Source organism: Panulirus ornatus, chromosome 5 (assembly GCF_036320965.1).
Source record: "Panulirus ornatus isolate Po-2019 chromosome 5, ASM3632096v1, whole genome shotgun sequence".
Classification (NCBI taxonomy): domain Eukaryota; kingdom Metazoa; phylum Arthropoda; class Malacostraca; order Decapoda; family Palinuridae; genus Panulirus; species Panulirus ornatus.
The window spans coordinates 33028410-33048325 of record NC_092228.1 but is presented as its reverse complement, the minus strand read 5'-3'; the positions used below and the strand labels follow the sequence as shown (position 1 = coordinate 33048325).

General features: G+C 41.5%; 1 non-coding gene across 1 annotated transcript; it reads left to right on the top strand.

Annotated features, from left to right (window-relative positions):
* Nucleotides 1-18372: 18372 nt before the first annotated feature.
* Nucleotides 18373-18444, top strand: TRNAQ-UUG (transfer RNA glutamine (anticodon UUG)). Its single transcript has one exon. It is a non-coding gene; the product is annotated as a tRNA-Gln (tRNA).
* The last annotated feature ends 1472 nt before the right edge of the window (nt 18445-19916 follow it).

The window sequence follows — 19916 nt, the reverse complement described above, 5'->3', positions numbered from 1 at the left end:
TATGATGTATACCTGAGAATGAACCGACATATACAGTCTAGAGCGGCATTTGAGAGAGCGGAGCTCGAACAATTGTATAGATTCAGAGAGGCGCAATTCAAAACCAAATTGCACCTCTACAAAGCATTGATACGACCACTTCTCACTTATGCCCCTTCAGCTCTCGAACTCGGAGCCCAATCCAACATCCATGCACTCCAAATCATTCAGAACAAAGCTCTACGTTGGGCTTTTAACATCGAATGGCACGAGTTCATCAGGAACACAGAACTTCACGAGAGAGCACGAATCCCTCCTCTAAACATCTATTGGAGGAAATTGTTTGAAAGACACGTAGTGCGATTTCAAATACATCATAATCGCTGGATTGATTACTTCAACAATCTCCACCCAGGTAACATGTTTAATATACAACCTGGACAACATCCAGTGCCAATATATTGAAAACTAAACACCTCCTTAGATCTTGCTGCTAAGTCCGTGCGGGGAACGCCTTGGTAAAATCAGTGTCCATCGGCCAGAGATACGATCCATCTCCTCCTATATCCCTTACAAAAATGAAAATGAAAAAAGTAAAAAAGAAAGTAAATAAGTAATACAAAAAAATAGAATAAAATGAATTGATAAAGAAATGGATATTAAAAAAGATAGCTAAAATAAAACGTTGCCCTCCACTCATCATCTCCGCCCTGCTTATCCTATTTTTCCTATGCAAGCTGGGTTAAGCCCTGGCTCTTTTCCTCCCTCTAAAGTTCACTTCCTCTAATAATTCTTGCTCTTTCCCCCCCTCTCCCCCCCTACCCCTTCCTTGGAAAGGACTTTTCTATCATCATCATTGTCATTGTGTTCGTCATCTTTTCTAGTCATTCGAGAAGGTTCTTGCTGCTCCTGTCTCGGCCACATGTTAACCACGTGGTTGATGGAGGATTAACCGCCAGATCCCACGAAGAGAGAAGAAAGAAGAGAGAACACAGAAGAGAGAAGACAGAAGAAGGAAGTGGATTGTAACGTTGCCTCCCGCGTTGGTACTTCCCGCGGGAGACCGTTACGGTGACGACGCCGGCAGGCTGTTCCCTCACCACCCTCGCTGCTCCCCACAACCCCGCGTTGCCTCCACTCCATCTTCATATCCTTTTTTTATCTTTTATCTTTTATCATCCATCATCCATCTGTCGACCGTTTGGCTTGAGCAATCTCTACCCCAGCTTCCCCACCCCATTCTGGAAAACTCATTTTCCTGAGGAGTGGAGGCTGGAGTGGACCTGTTCTCACCTGACGGGGTGGAGACCCTCACACTATCTCTTACCTCTCCCTTACCTTGTACCGCTGAGCGTCCCTCACTCACGTTTTCACGTACTAGGACACTGATGCCACCAACTATCTCTTACCTCTCCCTTACCTTGTACCGCTGAGCCTCCCACACCCACGTTTTCACGTACTAGGACACTGATGCCACCAATATGCCGGCCGACATACGACTAAAATCTCTCAAAACTGACTGTCCTCCCCCTTCCACGTTCAAACTCCTGTCCATCGTATTTAAGACCACTGAGATCCGTCCTACTAGGGTTATTCAATTCCCTTCGAACAAATACCAGTTTAAGATTTGCTTGGGCAAAGATAGTGATTTAGATAAAATCCTATCCAAACCTCTCCTTGATGAATTAGCTAAAACAAATTACCAAATCGTTCAAGACCGCTACCCCCTTCAAGCTAGATGTACCATTATTGCCTATAATGTTGATGCATCTATCTTGACCCTCAGCCCCGCGGAAATTGCTGAAGGCATCAATGGGGAAAACAATGACGTTAACATCATCACCGTATATAAACTGAATAACTCCAGATTAATAAAGATACAATGTTCAAACCCGACCGAGGCCGATCGCCTGCTCTCCCGGGGAATCCTGTTCCCCATGATCTCTGTGCCTGCAAAATACCTGAAAAAAAATGAATATCTCGACGTTCAACAATGTTACAAATGTCTGCAATACGGACATGACACTAAGAACTGTAAAGAGCCCCACCAAACCTGTAGTCAATGCGCGGAAACTGGTCATGGTTTTCGTGAGTGCAAGGCTCAGGCAGTGACGTTGGCTGTGCCAACGTAAGGAGCAACTCCGCCCAGTGCGTCAGGCACAAAAAAACAACTCTTCTCCTTCCACAAACCCTCACCTCTACGCAACAGTTGCTGCTGCTCCTTCCCCTGCCACCCAAGCTTCTCCTATCCCAACGACCAATTCTTCAGACCTCCTCACCCTACAAGGTAGGATGCATGCGTGCTACCTAAAAGTGTTGTTCCTGAGCAAGGAAGATAACTCGGAATTCATCAGAATCTTTGATTTGCTGCTTGCTCATAACAACCTACCCAACGTACGAACTCCACCTGAACTCCTCACTCACCTCCCTCGCCAACAACCATCCCTCCCCGACCCCTGTCTCGTCTGCCTCCCTGACCCCTAACAATAATGTTGCCCAGGAGACCCCCAGTAACACTTCCAACTCTCCCCCAACAACACAACCTGTCACCCTCCCAACTTCCAATACCCCCTCCGCACCCCCTAACGCAACTCCATCCACAACCCCCCAACCCAACACCAACAATCCAACTGTCCCTCCAAATACCGATTCCTCTTCCACCTCCACCGTCCCAACTTCCACCACCACGACAGTCTCCCCTGAACCTCCACCCACCATTCCCCCCCCTTCCCCCTTCCCCCTCCCTCCGTCCCCCGCCTAACCCTCCCAGAGGAGCCCCAGCACCTGATCCTGCCGACACACCAGACAACCCACCAACGGTCAACCTCCACCTTCAAATTGTCGACAATGATCCTCTCCCCTCCCATCTCCCCTCTCCTGACCCCTCGCCAGATATATCCCGACCTACGACTAGAAACATGATACAAGTGAAACTCTCAAACGGTGAGTCAACGGCCTTCATCGACAACTGACACAGAAGGACAATAAACTTCCATAAGTCGTAAAATGCTAAAAATCTTACAATTTAACGTGCGCAGCTATCACAATGGCCGTCATCTGATTGCCACTCTCCTCGAAGAGAAAAAAACCCGATGTTGTGATACTTAACAGCACATGTATCACCAACGGATATAAAATTAGACACTGCGGGTATACATCACGACAGTCTCCAGACAGTAGACACGAGGGAGTCGCCATTCTTACACGCAACACCATCGAACACGAATACCTCGCCATCTCATGGCAATACGAACACTTTCTAGCAGTTAAGATAAACACAATACATAGCTTCATTATCTTCTGCACTATATACTCTCGACCCAACACTACCATTCCACTCCATGATCTCTATAGAGTATTCAATTACACACATATCCCAGTCTACCTTCTAACTGACCTCAACGCCCAACACAGAACCTTCCACCACAACAGAAACAATTCTCATGGTGATGACTTATTCGCTTTATACTCTTACTTCCACACTGTCTTCGCTGGCCAAGGAGGGAAAGGCAGACCTGACCTTGTCTTCTCCAACAGAGCCAGTAATTATCTCCATAATTTCTTGTCTCCATGACCACTGTGTGGTTCCGACCATATCCCTATCTTTCTTCATCTCTAGTCTAACCCTATCCTCGTCCCATCACCCTCACACTACCACTACAAAAGAGCAGACTGGGAGAACTTCAAAGACACTCTCTCCAACTGCACTTACACCACAAACTACGAAAATCACCCAATAACACTAATAGACACAGAAATAGAACATATACACGAAACAATCATACAGGCAGCTGACATTTCTATTCCCAAATCTTCATTTACTTCAAGATACTCCTTCTTCCCTTCTCCCAAAACAACAGGACTTCTCTCGTGCTACCGTCGACGCTTTGAGCAAAACAGAGGTCGTTTGGGCCTAGTTCAGTGGGATCTCACCTCCCTACGAAACCACATACTCAACAGCCTTCTAGAAGACCACAATGGAAATCTCTTATCACCACAACAGAACTAAACCGGACCAAATCTCCTCGAGAGTTTTGGAACAGAATCCGAAAACTCAAAGGAATATCGAAAACAGACTTTAATGGGCTAAATGACAACACTCTACACCATAACCCACAAGACATTACCAACATTTTTCAAAAACACTGGGAAGGTGTCTTTCACCCTCACCCCCCTCACCCTCTGGCGTACGAAAACACTGAAATTGTCACACAACACATACGAAACAGACCCAGTCACTTCTACCCAAAACAGATCATACACCTCCAATCGCTTTCACACGACCACCTTCTCACAACTCCCATAAGATCGAGCGAGGTCAAATTCCTCCTCCTCGAATCACCTAGAGTAGCCCCAGGTAATTCAGGCATTGGTTACCAGCTACTTACACATCTCCCTAACAACACTATTAGAGCCATCACCTTCCTCTTCAACGCGGCACTAGCCTCTGGCTATTTTCCCGCGGCCTTCAAAACAGCAACAACCACAATGATACCTAAACTCAACATATCCAACAGAGACCCCATGAACTACAGACCCATCAGCCTACTTGAGTCCATTGGGAAGACATTTGAAAGAATCATAAACAACAGACTTAGACAACAACTTACAAACAACAACCTACTCTCACACAAACAGTTTGGCTTTCATCAACATCGCTCCACACAAGAGGAACTCAGCATCATTACGAACTACATAAGAAACAACACGCGGACACACAAAATGACCGCACTAATCACAAAAGATGTTGTAAAAGCCCTTGACACCGTGTGGCGCGATGGATTGAGGTATAAACTAAGCACCCAATGCCAACTCCCACGACCCACCATTAAGCTTCTCTTTAACTATCTTAGCAACAGAAAACCCGAATCAAATACAGAAACACTTACTCAAACTACTTCTTCCTTAATGCCGGTGTACCTCAAGGCTCCGTGCTGGCCCCCACTCTCTACACACCCTACTCAAATGATCTTCCCAATCCTATACACCTGGACTCCATCACTCTCCAATATGCAGATGATGTCACACAGCTAATCAGAGACTCTCCAATATGCAGATGATGTCACGCAGCTAATCAGAGCCAGAACCCTCACACACTTAATCAATAGAACCCAACAGGAAATTGACCACGTTTCGCTCTGGGAGTTACAATGGAGGATTAAAACAAATCCTACAAAATCCAACATATCCTACTTTAATGTACGTCAGAGATACAACATAACTAATGTCTACCTACACTCCCGTATACACCGACATTTACTCATTCCCATCTCAAACACCAACACTGTCCTGGGCCTAAACTATGATGTATACCTGAGAATGAACCGACATATACAATCTAGAGTGGCTATTGCGAGAGCGGAGCTCGCAAAATTGTATAGATTCAGAGAGGCGCAATTCAAAACCAAATTGCACCTTTACAAAGCATTAATACAACCTCTTATCACAGACGCCCCTTCAGCTCTTGATCTCGGAGCCAAAGCCAACATCCGTGCACTCCAAATCATTCAGAACAAAGCTCTACGTTGGGTTTTTAACATCAAATGGCACGAGTTCATCAGGAACACAGAACTTCACGAGAGAGCACGAATCCCTCCTCTAAACATCTACTGGAGGAAATTGTTTGAAAGACAAATGGAGCGATTTCAAATACATCATACTCAATGTATTGATTACTTCAACAATCTCCTAGGAATACACCACCCAGGTAACATGTTTAATATACAACCTGGACAACATTCAGTGCCAATATATGAAAAATCTAAAAACCTATATAGATCTTGCTGCTAAGTCCGTGCGGGGAACGCCTTGGTAAAATCAGTGTCCATCGGCCAGAGATACGATCCACCTCCTCCTGTATCCCTTACAAAAATGAAAATGAAAAAAATAAAAAAAAAGTAATAAGTAATCCAAAAAATAAAATAAGATAAATTGATAAAGAAATGGATATTAAAAAAGATAACTAAAATAAAACCTTGCCCTCCACTCATCATCTCCGCCCTGCTTATCCTATTTTTCCTATGCAAGCTGTGTTAAGCACACTCTTTTCCTCCCTCTAAAGTTCACTTCCTCTAACAATTCTTGCTCTTTCCCCACTCTTTTTTCCCGCCCCTTCTTGGAAGGGACTTTTCTATCATCATCATCTTCATTAGATGGGAGGCAGGTTTGGGACGAGACTCAGGCCGAAGAGGAGAGAAAAGCTTGGGACGAGAGTCAAGCAGGAGAGGAGAGAGAGAGAGGCTTGGGACGAGAGTCAGGCAGGACAGGAGAGAGACGTTTGGGACGAGAGTCAGGCAGGGCAGGAGAGAGAGGCTTGGGACGAGAGTCAGGCAGGGCAGGAGAGACAGAGGCTTGGGACGAGAGTCAGGCAGGACAGGAGAGAGAGGCTTGGGACGAGAGTCAGGCAGGACAGGAGAGAGAGGCTTGGGACGAGAGTCAGGCAGGACAGGAGAGAGAGGCTTGGGACGAGAGTCAGGCAGGACAGGAGAGAGAGGCTTGGGACGAGAGTCAGGCAGGACAGGAGAGAGACGTTTGGGACGAGAGTCAGGCAGGACAGGAGAGAGAGGCTTGGGACGAGAGTCAGGCAGGACAGGAGAGAGAGGCTTGGGACGAGAGTCAGGCAGGAGAGGAGAGAGACGTTTGGGACGAGAGTCAGGCAGGACAGGAGAGAGACGTTTGGGACGGGAGTCAGGCAGGAGAGGAGAGGTACCACGTCAGTCTCCCGTTCCCATACACAAGTCATCAAGTCCAGTCTCTTCTTTGCCACTCCAAACCTCCAGCCTGACTCAACAACACTGTGGTCTGCATGATGGAAGCACACATGAAATATTCACAAGTATTTCCTTCTCTACACTTGCCTCCAGAACTTTCTTTTATGCTTGTAGGTCCAAAAGTTTACGCCAGGCCTTAGCACAGACACCATTGAGATCACCAACTGGTCAAATGTATACTGTAAACACATAATGACAAAGGAAAACATACTTACGGTTACGTACATACATGCACGTATAACCTTAATGGTCAGGTCAAAGGTCAGGCCATCATAATACCTGAAGGTCGCGCCGTCGTGTTCAGCCACACAGATCTTTCAGAGCTTCATGCCTGAGTACGATACCACATTACCAGCTTCCAATATTATACTACCTTTCCCGCCACGCCACACAACAGCCTCACCTTAATGTCATGCAACATCAACATTTATATTTGGTCTCTGACGACAACCCCGCCACCACCACCACCACCACCACCACCACCAGCAGACCCATGCAGGCCCCCATGTCACTTACGTCACTACAGTTTCCAGGCACCACGTGGCATTTTAGTGGCTGTTAATTACCACTCCTCTGACCCAGGCAGCTTTCTTACCTTCCTGTCTCACCCAGACGTTGTCTGCTGGTTCTTACTCCACAAACATACAACCTCTCCTTCCCAGACATAACGCATCACAACACCTTACTCCCACCACTTTGATCTTTTTCTTCGTGACAATATATTTCTCTGCAATAAAGTTATCTAATTTGTATAGACCATCACTAATATTAAGATTATAATTCTTTGTGTACTTAATAATAGAAGATTCAATGATATTTCTCTTGGTAATGGAGTCAGAGTCAACAACTGAGATGGTGTTACTCCAGTCAATACAATGATCATAGTTTTTAACATCATTAAACAAGTTAGATAAGTCTAACTCTGCTGTGATTTTAGACAAAAGTAACTATTTATCTAAAATGAATGAACCTCTAAATGATGACACAACATATTCTAAACTTAGTAAAAATCCCTTAGAAGCAGTTAATTCTCATTTCAATAAAGAAATGAAGTTGTTGTTGAAAGGTAACATCTCTCTTATCAAAAGTTTGTCAACTTTGTCCCCTTCATTGCCATATATGTATGGACTTATCAAAACATAAACAGAATTTTCCAGCAAGACTTATAGTGAGTTCAGTAGGCTCCATCACATATAAATTGTCAAAATGGTTAGTTTCTTTATTAAGCCCTTTAGTGGGCAAGATATCAAATTCTGATATCATGAATAATGTAGATTTAGTCAACAAGCTAAACAATATCAATGCTAATTTTGATTTTAAACTAGTTAGCTTTGATGTTTCCTCACTTTTCACTAAAGATCCAGTTGATGACCTTTTAGAATATTTATCTGATGTCTTGGATGATATTCATTTACCTGTTTCAAAGTCAAATTTCATTGAACTGATAAAATTGTGCATAAAAAACTGTGTATTTCAATTTAATGGACATTATTATGCTCAAAAATTTGGTATGGTAATGAGTGACCCTCTTTGACCTGTACTAAGTAATCTTTATATGGAATTTTCTGAAACAAAATTACTAAAGGATATCTTACCTTCTAATGCAATTTGTTTTAGGTATGTAGATGGTGTTCTTTGTGTTTGACGAACAAATGAAAGTTTACAAATATTTCTCCCCTTACTTAACAATTTAGTACCTTCCATCAAATTTACTATAGAGCTTACAAAATCCTATGCATGAATATTATTTCTATTCACCTTTACACATTGTTCAGTTAGCCTTTGTACTTTTATTCAACTTCGCTACCTCATTGGTTTTTGAGAGCTACACCTGGTTGGATTGTGATTATTATGTGCACTAAGATCACACCTATTGCAAGTTGCCTTATAGGATTTTTGTAAGCTCTACTTTAAGATTTATAGTGTATTCCTGATAAAATCTCTGTTTTAACTCTTCTGAAGACCAGCTCTTTCATGCCTGTCATGCTACAGTATAATTCATTTTCTCTTATCTTTGACCACTGTCATTTCATTTCCCTACACCTTGTTTTCAGTTTCTATGAGAAATGTTAGATCAGAGTTTCATTTTCCCACTTGACAGGAAATTATTTGGTACTCTTGGGTGGTGAGCACACCACTAGATAGCCAGCCGCGCCCTGCTAGTGATTCCCGTATGTGTGCAAGTAAATCATAGTATTTAAAGCCTCCATATTGCTCTGTCAATATGACAATGTTATGATAGTTCAGCATAAAACAGGCGTGGCATGATGCCAGCAGTAGCAGACAAGTCTTTTTTCTCAAAGAAGCCGAACAAAAAGGTCTCCTTCACTACTTTAAGAACCACTTACTCCTTTGAGCATGAAAAAAGACTCATCATATGAAACCCCTACAACATATATGACATTTTAAAGTAGCCTTTACCACGAACATATTCAACATAGCTCTGAAAGTTCTACATTGCTGCAGGAATTTTCACATTACAGAGAAAAGTTTCATTTATGTCTGACCTTGGAATAGATGGGTTGTTGGTCTGAACAAGATGGCTGAGACTGCAGGGTCTGCTGACTTTTCTGAGGAGGGATTGGCAGTTTCTAGAAATTATGATGCTTCCTAGTCAAGCATCTGTATGCTTAAGTGCGTGTAACCCTTCTCCATTATTTGCTGCAACATCTTAATGCGCTTCATTTTGAATTAAGCAAGCAAGGGCTCAGGGCAGGATTCATCAAACTGATTTCTGAAAAATAAACCGATTATACTTTCCACTGCCAGGAAAATAGCTACATAGTTGCACAACAGACTGTATATCATATCAATTCTCTTAAATACAAGCTTAAACAATGATTCTTGACCTTCTCTACATACAGGTCATTTGCCTTGAGGACAGCAGCATCTGTTGTTCTGCAAGACCTAATAGATCCATCAATGTGGAGGCAGACTTGCCTTCAAATATGCCTTGGAAAGTCACCAAACAGAATATTAAGCAACAAAAATGCATTTTAAAGGTGCAAGTTTAAGGGCTACATAGAACTGAAAGGATGTTAAAATATAACCTCTATCAGAGGTACAGTTTCTAGATATCAGAGCAGCGAGGACATCTGATATATAAGAAATTAATGGAAGTTTTCAAATCCTTAGCTGAACCTTTGATTGTGAAACATTCATCCCTAACACAATGTTTACATATTTCCTGTTGAGGTCAGATTGTTATCCTTACTACCCATTTTTTTTAATGTGCTCACATACGCTAAATAGACTCACAAAATTTAGGCTAAATAGACTCAGAAAACTTGAAATTTTAACATAATCAATGACTACGACAAACCTTAATTATCTATTTTCATTACATATGTAAAGTCTGTGGGACTTCTGTCCAGGTACACTGTTTTAGGTGGTGGAAGACTGGTTGTGTGACTGCTGCATTTGGGCCAGTTCAAGAGCATGTTGGTGAGAGGCTTCCAAACCCATTAGCAAATGGACCATAGTGATTCATGTGAAAGTCTGTTACATTATTAGGGTCTGTAGGAGGAAAGTTCCCTAATATTTTAAAGGCACTGTTTGTATTAGTGGGAGTGAAGGGTACGTGGGCGATTGTCTCTGAATGGATTTTGGGTAGATTTTTCACAACTTTCCTTTTTAAAGGCGAGATTGGTTTGTGGGTAATTTTTGAGAAGTGTCTCATGAGTATGTTTGTAAGTTTTTTGGGACAATGGATTTTACTGTGATGAGTCAGGTGTGCTTCATGAGTGAGGACTGGTGAGACGAGTGGTGATGTGGGTCTTTCGGTTCACTGTGTTGATGAAAGAGTGCCAGTTATCTGTTTGCCTCTATATGATTAGGTTAATGATAGATTTATTTAAGAATAGTGATTTGATCTCTGATTTCTATCAATGGTGAGTGGTTATGTGTAAGGTGGTTTCTTTACTTTACGATGTGTGTAATTTATGGGAGTAGGTAGTAGTTAGTAGGAAGCTAACAACCAGGGAGGTATATTACCAGTACTAACCGCCTGGGTATCTGGAGGGTTAGTGACGCCTGTTTAGTGATCCAGCACTCAGGTGGTCGTCACGCTGCACTCCTCTGACCCAGGTAGCTGTCTTTTGTATTGTGAGCTGGATGGAGTGTGCTCAGGATGGGTAAGTAGTCAGAGGATGGTTGCCGTAGCGTCCTTCCATGTAATGCTGGTGTGAGCAGAATGTTGTTTCACAAAGTTAGCTGCAGGAGGTGGTGGACTGGGAGTCTGGTTGGTTGGTTGGTTGCATAGAGTAAGTATACTGAGAAGTTACAGTTGAAGAGATTCACCTCAGAGATCATAAGTGTGAATGCTGAACAAAGTGGACATTCAAATCTTTAATAATGGGAGCATCTTATCGAGGTTCTGCTGTTGGGTAGTGTATCTTATGGGGTATGTAGAGTGAGGAGGTATGCAGATGTTGATTATCTTGCACCTAGTACTGTGTTTATAGGATATTGTTGTTGTCTGTGAGCTGTTGTATGGTGTCAGTTGTGGAGAAAATTATGGTTTGGTGAATAAGTGTTATGAGTACCTACTCCTTGTCTGTTATTTCTTACAGCTGTGAGATCTGGATGCGAGACTAGCTTCTTAGATGAGTTCTACAAGGATACTGCATTCTCTTAATTAGCTGAGAATTTCTGTGTATTTGTTCTTATCATTACTAGCACTGAATTACAAAATCTTTAGTTTGTCATTGCAGTTCTGTGGCGTAGAATGATCTATTTGTGAAGACTGAAAATGCGCATTCTGTAATGCTGTTTATTGGAAATTTGTGCTCGAGGTGAAGGTGTTTGTGACGGAGTGTTGTAAGTTATTTTCTGAATGGCTGCTGTACGTCCAGTGTTCTGAGTAGTCTCCAGTGGATGACAGTGATGTACAGTGGAGGTGATACCACTGACTGTAGTTAAAGCACAAATTGTAGTAGTGCTTTTTGATATAATTGGCACTATGAACACATGTCATAAGCTGGAATTAGTAGTTAGATGACCTGGCCATTACCTCCCTGTAGTTAACACATATGTGTGAATTCTTCAGATGCCTGAGTATAACCTTAAATAACACACTGCACAAAAATTAACTTTACACCAGTGAATGAGAGGTCTCAAATTGATCACCTGTTAGCTTTAAAGAGGTTGGTATGCTATCAGATCTTTTAGTCGTTATGTCATTACATTACTTTGAAAGTGAAAATACCATTTTTATACTAGTTTTCTGAAGAGACGTAGTAAGAGCAGTGGTAAAGGGAAAAAAATATTGTCAATCACACCAATGGGAAAAGATATTGCTAAGTTCATTAAAGGAAAAATAATATTGTTAAGCTTACTAAAGGAAAAAAATATTGTTGTTAAGGTTATGGCAGTACAGATTTCCCATATAATATCCTTCATGTCGAAATATACAAGGAGTAGAAATATGGGATTAAATCAATATCCCAACGATGGTCTAATTCAAGAAACAAAACTGATAACTAAAACACACAACACCACAGTGGCAGTCGATAAGGGAGCTGTGAACATGGTTTAATACAAACATAATGTTATGATCGTAGGAAGACTCTCCATATATAATATATCAAATAAGAAACAAAAATAGCCTCTAACATAGAAGCTGAAGATAACATATGGAAAACACAACACTAAAATGTCCAGGACTAGAAATATAATAACCTCAAACACAAAACTGACTCCAAACATGTACATAAACTAATTTACTGGTAAACAATAACACTGAGAGGAATACATATGAAAATTATTGGTTTGATGCAAGGTACAAAAAAAAGGCATCTGCAGATGTACAGTACATAGCAAAGATAAACAATGAAACAGTTTACATGGATTAGTAATATTACAGCCAATTTTGTTGTCGCTAGACTGATGAAGCCATAATGCAAGAATAAACTGGAGTCCAAATATAAGAATCAGAAGTACATAATGTGTTGTGAAAACTGGTACCAGAATGAAATAATTAAACACAAGAAGATAGATATCAGCATAAAGCATGGAAAATCCATGAAATAAAATTATCAATGGAATAATCATAGTTACACACATATGAATATTTCATGCAGTTTCAAGGAAAAACAAACTAGCTCAACTAGATACTTTAATGTGGCAACATGAGGAAAAGAGAAAAGCTTTGGATTTACATCTTGTACGACATTTTTACTTCACAATAAAAGTATTCTCTTAAACAGGGTCATCTTGGGGCTCAGCGAGGCCATTCCTTTCAAATTACAGTCTGCGTACAACATCCAAATATATTAGTGCGAATGGAAAATTTAGGTAGGCTAAACATTAATTGAAAACATCAGGGGAGACCCATTATGAAGAAGAGCAAAGTAACTTGTCAGCTTTACCTTTTACTGCAGATAATATCTGAAGAATTAATTTCAATGAGTCCTTAACTTTACAGAGATGCAGAAGTGTCTTGTTCCTCTGAAAAATATAAAGAACAAAATGGTAATCAGCAGCGTAGTTACAAGAGGATGGAGGGTAGGCCCCAGGAACCACCGACTGTTTAGGGTTTTTATGATATCCAATTCTGCCTAGCTCCTAGGTTGCCATCCAGTCAATTTGGCCGTGATAATCTTGGCAAATCTATCCCCAAGGGTCCCAAATATCTAAACGCCAGTGGTAAATAGCACCTCGACTTAACTCAAAATATCACATATTGTTTACTTGACACTTATAGAGCCTAGCTTTCATGTGGTAATCAATAAGATTTGAAAAAGAACTTTGTCTAAATACAACACAAACACTTTAAACAGCTAATGTTAGAAATGAAAAGAAAAGTACTAATCAATAATAACAAATATAAACAAACCGTAACTTTTATTCTGTCCCTTACCACCATGCATGTCTGTTCAAATAAAACAAACTGACCAAAAATAATTCTTTATGAACGTCTCGATTAACTAGAATTTCCCAAGAAACAATAACATATAAGAGAAGTTTTAGTCTCCAAACAAAACAAATACTTAAAACAGCTAACACAAAAGTAAAAAATAGATATCATAAATGATCATAAATTAAAGCCAGTAACTATCAATAGCTGTCGCTTACACTCACGACTGGCTGACCCGTACCATATTTTGGTCTTCCGTTTCACGTATAAATCTTGACCTATAACAATTCTAAATTATAATTACTATAATTTTCTTTAATCATTATATTACAATTTTCTTATGTTAATAATCAGTATAACAAACACAAACAAAAACTGTAGAACTATCAGAAGACAAATTTCAGGCAGCAACTATGAACAAGCGGGAAGGTTTGATCATTTCTCTCCTACTCCTGCCTCTCTCTCCGTCTCCCATATGGCCTTCCCATACACCAAGATGATATATATATATATATCTGGCCAATTCCCTGATCAACTTTGTTAAAGTAGGTTGCATAAAATATACAAAATCACTAACCTCATTACAGGTTACTATATTATAAGAAATAATTTCATAGATTTTTGTTTATACTCCATAGATTTGAGACACTTTAAAAGCCTAGCTTGTATACTAAGATTTTCATCCTCTGAGCGAAGCCATACAATAATCGAATCGTCCTTATCTACTCTGAGCATTGGATAGCCTCCTGATGATCAAGATTGCTGTTTTGGTTGTCCGTTTCCCTTGTTACTGGTGCGCCTCACTGCACACCTTACATGAGTGCCTTCCACAGTATTAGGGACAGCTGCTGGGCCTCACTGTAGCTACTTCTGGGACGGTTGCCAATCTTCCTCGTATTCCCTCATGACCACAGCGCCAAACCGACTCCCGCCATCAGGCCGAAACGCACAAACATTTCTGACAAAATTGAGACAACCGCTTTCGCGTCAGTTTTGACACCAAGTGAATTTATACGACAATTACGTTCAAGATGCTTGGTTTTTCGTTCATGGATTGAACAGAAGCAACCAACGATGGTTGCTACTGCCCAATCCATGAAGTCCCCCCCACCACGGAAAGGTAACCAAGCTTCGGGGGGGATGGGTGTTTACCCTGACGCCAACGGAGAAACTCAATACAATATTTTTATTATAACTTTCCTTAATCTTGAAAAATGAATCAATCAGAGGGAACAATAGCCCCAGTCATATGAAGATTGGCTAACAGAATCCTTGCGCATTGTGTAAAAAGTGATTTCTTTGAGGGTTGCTTTATGGAAGGCACGGTAGCGTCGGAAGAGTTTCATTTTTTCTTTGAAGACGAAGGAAATTATCCCCGTAAATTTATGTATTTCTTTTGGGCGGGATAATGTTCCCATTTTTTTTCTTTGTTTTTCAACGTCCCTACGTAGATATTATGTGTCATCCACTACTGGGAGAAAGCCAGACTTCCGCTAGATTAACGTAATCCTTGGCGAGGCCAAACTAAAGTTGTCTTGGTGTTGGTTCCTCAGTGATAACCCAAACACAAACACAAACACACCTCAGTGTCCACTCTAGGGCCGTGTTCTCCTGCAGCACCAGCAGGAAGAAAGAACTCAGGTTCCTCACCAACTGAATCTTTTGGCACGGGGATCGTGTGTCATCTCGACACGCCTTTTAACGCCCGTACGTGGTGCGGAGTGCAGTCGGTCTGTAACGTAAGACATGTCATGTGTTATTGGTCCCAGTCGGTCTAGAACGCTGGGCCTACCATGTGTTGGGGGACCAAGTCGGTCTTGAATGGTGGGCCTGACAGGTCTTGAGACCTGCCATGTCTCCCTGAAGGTGGGCCTGACAAGTGGGGTGGGCTGCATTTCCTCATGGATGGTGGGTCTGGTAGGGAGTGTGGGCTGCAGTGTCACTTGAGTGGGCGAGGTCACTTGGTCAGCATCAGTGGGACGGTGAGGTTTCACTTTTGCACAGTGACCGTTGACGGAGAGTGGTGTCACGTCGGCAAGAAGTGCCTTCTTGTAGGAGGCATAGCAGGAGTACTGGATGACGGCAATCCCGCGGTGGTTCTCGTACGTGGATGCAGCCAGGATACTTCTCCGTGGTGGGTCTCGCTTCGTGGTTGGTGGATGTGGCCCTCCCCGCCACATGGTCACAGTGGTTGACCTATTTTACGTCAACACATTACGAGGTCAACCTTCACCAAATCCATATGGCGTTCATACCAGCTTCACCCATATTCCATTTCCTCCAATTCCACTTCTGGGTATTCCACCTCCATATCCACACAGCCAAATTCCACTCCATCCATGACTTCCACGTCCGGGTATTCCACCAATTCCACTCCATCCATCTCTTCAACGTCTGGGTATTCCACCTCCATATCCACACAGCCAAAGTCCACTCCATCCATCACTTCCACGTCTGGGTATTCCACTTCCATGTCCACACAGCCATAGCCCATGTCAAATACATGGACATATTCAAATTCCATCTCCTGGACAAAGGAGAATCGTCCTACCTCCTTGGTGAACATTATTATATTGAAGTGTTCGAGGAAAGGTTGAGGGAGCTTGCAAGGCGGAGCAGAGATGTTCACTCGACAGAGGTCACAGCTCAAATGATGCTCTCGGTCCCGGCTCCCGCCCTTATATAACCTGGGAACTGATCATATCCTAGCATAGCTTAATATAGTGAAGTCTAATATAATGAAGTCAGTACTTTAATACAGTTAAGTTTATTTCTCAATAGTTTAATACATGTGCCTGACAATAGTTCCTTCACCCGTACAATGTCCCGTCACAGAACACGAGGATTGTCATTATAATTCGTTTTTATCAGCAGAAATTAGATTAAAGTGACTAAAGATAGGTGGTTTAATATGTTATGTGTGTTCTCTTTCATCATAAAGATGGCCATCTACCCTGATGTGTAAAGAAAACATCAATTTTGCCGAGGCTGTGGTGAAGATAAGAACACAATGATATGATAAAGTGGTCATACAATGGTGTAGTCAAGAAGTTGTCTTAAAACTATGTAGTGAAGATAGGAGTGTAGTGAAGAGGAGGATTTAGTGAAAATATATATGTTTCTTCACGCTGAGCCATTCCATATAGATGAATATATCTATAATCTAATTGCGGTAAATTACCATATGACTTTAACGGCACCAGCCAGCAGGAAAAATGTCGGATATAGGAGTGACTGAATATTTTGTCGGGTACAGAAATAATTGAATATTTGGTACGATCGATCAAAATGCTTTATATAGGCAAATAATTTCTGATTTTTCAAATGATTTTTTCCATCTGTTGGAACTGGTGTAAGTAATTAAAGATATGAAAACCGATGGAAAAGTTCAGTTTAACGCTTTTACGAATGTCTTGCTGCGTGTTTGGGAAGAGCAGTAAACTACAGGAATATATTGGTCTAATGTCCCCAATTCGTCCAACAGTAGATATTGTATGATCTGAGACATTATTTCTGCTGGAGGTGGATTCTCCCCGGCATTGCGTAAATCACTTCCACAAACTTGCGCCATTTTGCACAAATACAGATCCGATATGATGCATTTCCCAGCTCTGTTACGTTATGGACCCTATTCATCCTAGCCTAACCTAGCCTAAATAAAAAGGTGTGGAATAATGTGCAACATTTCTCCTTCATTACAAGTGATAATAAACCTAGGCTATACAGCAACCAGGAACGTCCATATTTGTCTAACTTCTCACATGTCTGTGGCATCTGTCTGCAAACATGTCGACCATTACCATGAGGGCAATTGCGGCTTTTGATTTTGAATATCACACGTTTCCTCTCTGCCGTGAGATCTTCATACTTAAATAAAATGGTGGGCCGTAAGAAATATATGTCCATCGAAGGTCAACTATATGGCTCAGTTCCATCATCAGTTTCTAAGAAAACTGAAAAGATGAGGTCCCAACTAGATTCGAACTCGGATTGCTGGATTTAGAGTCCAGAGTGCTAACCCTTACACCATGGGACCTGATAAGAAAAGATGTGATTTCATCTAAATGTTTTACATATAATCAACCAGAGGCCATTCCTCCCTCCCTGCCTGCAGGGTTCAAGGTTTTCTAGAAGGTTCTCGAAGATTCTTGGTAGGAACTGCCATTGAGAGGACGTAGTTATACGTATCATTAATGATATTGTTGTTGACTTTCTGATTCAGAAAGATAGATAGATAGATAGGTAAAAAACAGATATTAGATAGATCGATAGATACGTAAGGCTGTATATGTCAACTTTCACAGAAATCATTGATATCTGCGTTATTCTGCAAGAAATACATGTACATGGATGTAGTGATAATATGGGTTAGGTATAAGACCAGTCGTGATGAGATTGTAGTGAATGTGACCATTGACTTCAACCTTAATGGTGTAGTGAAGATAAAGTTGTAGTGAAGATAAATCTTGAAGTGACTCATAAGGTTGTTGTGAGTACAAGGATGCATCGTAAATGAGTACTTCCTACCTGAAAGTCAACAATTACAAAATTGATCAAGTATAACAACATCCTCGGACAACCAACTACAAACACCAACCATAGAGTGAACCTGACTGTCATCTAACGACGACCTCTCAAAGGTAATGATCTTACCAGAATCTTCGAGAACCTTCTAGAAAACCTTGAACCCTGCAGGCAGGGAGGGAGGAATGGCCTCTGGTTGATTATATGTAAAACATTTAGATGAAATCACATCTTTTCTTATCAGGTCCCATGGTGTAAGGGTTAGCACTCTGGACTTTGGATCCAGCAATCCGAGTTCGAATCTCGGTGGGACCTCATCTTTTCAGTTTTCTTCGATACTGATGATGGCCGCATTATTCTGTACGTTATATATACATTCATATATATACATAAATATGTATATATAAACATATATATGGAATAATATGGTTTTATCAATAGCCGGAGACCATTCCTCCCTCCTTGCCTGCAGAGTTCATAGTTTTCTGGAAGGTTCTAGAAGATTCTGGTCAGATAATTGCCATTGAGAGGACGTTGTTACACTTCATTATCATTTATTTCATTTTTGTCGACTTTAAGATATATAGAGAGATAGATACATAGATAGATGGACAGATAGATAGATAGATTGATAAATGATTAGATAGATAGATATAGAGATATTTAGATAGTTATATAGATAGATAAGTTTCATCAATACTGCATCTTACGCTATCTCCTGTTGCTGGACATATGTTCAACCAGCATTGTGAAAACCTCCAGTAGACCTTAATGTAAAGCAAGATAATAACAAAACCTGCAATAAAAGAATACGATCAACTCCCCAGTGCAGAAATATTGTGACCAGAAAGTCTTCTAGCAAGATGTCAGACGCTTCCACGGGAATCACAAACATAACATCAAATATCTGAAAGTCAACAATAACAAAACTAATGATGATAATGAAACTATAACAAGAAAAATGATAAACATATGGAAAATAGTGTTCTAGATTATGCCTCTAGAAAACAAACTTTAACGAAAACTGTGAAAAGAAATACCCATCTGGCTGATACGACACAGTAAAAGAACCATCCCACAACCAACTCTAAACTGAACCTGACTGTCCCCTAACAACGTCCTCTCAATGGTATTTATCTTACCAGAATCTCGTAGAACTTTCCAGAAAATCAAGAACTCTGCAGGCAAGGAGGGAGGAATGGCCTCTGGCTGCTGATGATAACCACATTATTCTATATATATACTTTTACCTACAACCGAAGGTTGACCGGCCAGCCCAAGTGGCTACAGAGGTTGTATCCATGAAAGAAACGGACTTACCAGCAGACGAATTCGGTTGGCAGGTTGTATCGAAGAAGAGGAAAAAGAAGGTTGCCCAACCAGCCCAACCAGAAGGGTGTAGCAAAGAAATGAAAGAAGGCTGCCCAACCAACCTGGGTGGTAGTAAGGATGGCTGCTCCACAACCCCAGGTCGTTAGGCAGACTGTAGCCATGGAAGAAAGGAAGGCTGCTCGTCCACCAGCCCAGGTACCGAATGAGCGTGTAGCTATGCTGGCTGACCCACCAGCCCGGGTAGATAGCTACACCCAGATGGCTATGTCGGGTGCAGCAAAGAAGCAAACCTCACAACTACTCCACGAGGTTTGCAAGCCTGCATCCAAAAAGATGAAGACGAAGGTTACCACACTACCCAATGCACCACCACATGTCTAGAAAGGGAAAAGGTGTACAGAATGGCTGGAGGTCCCACTCCAACAACAAAATCACCTTAGGAGCCAAGTTCCATC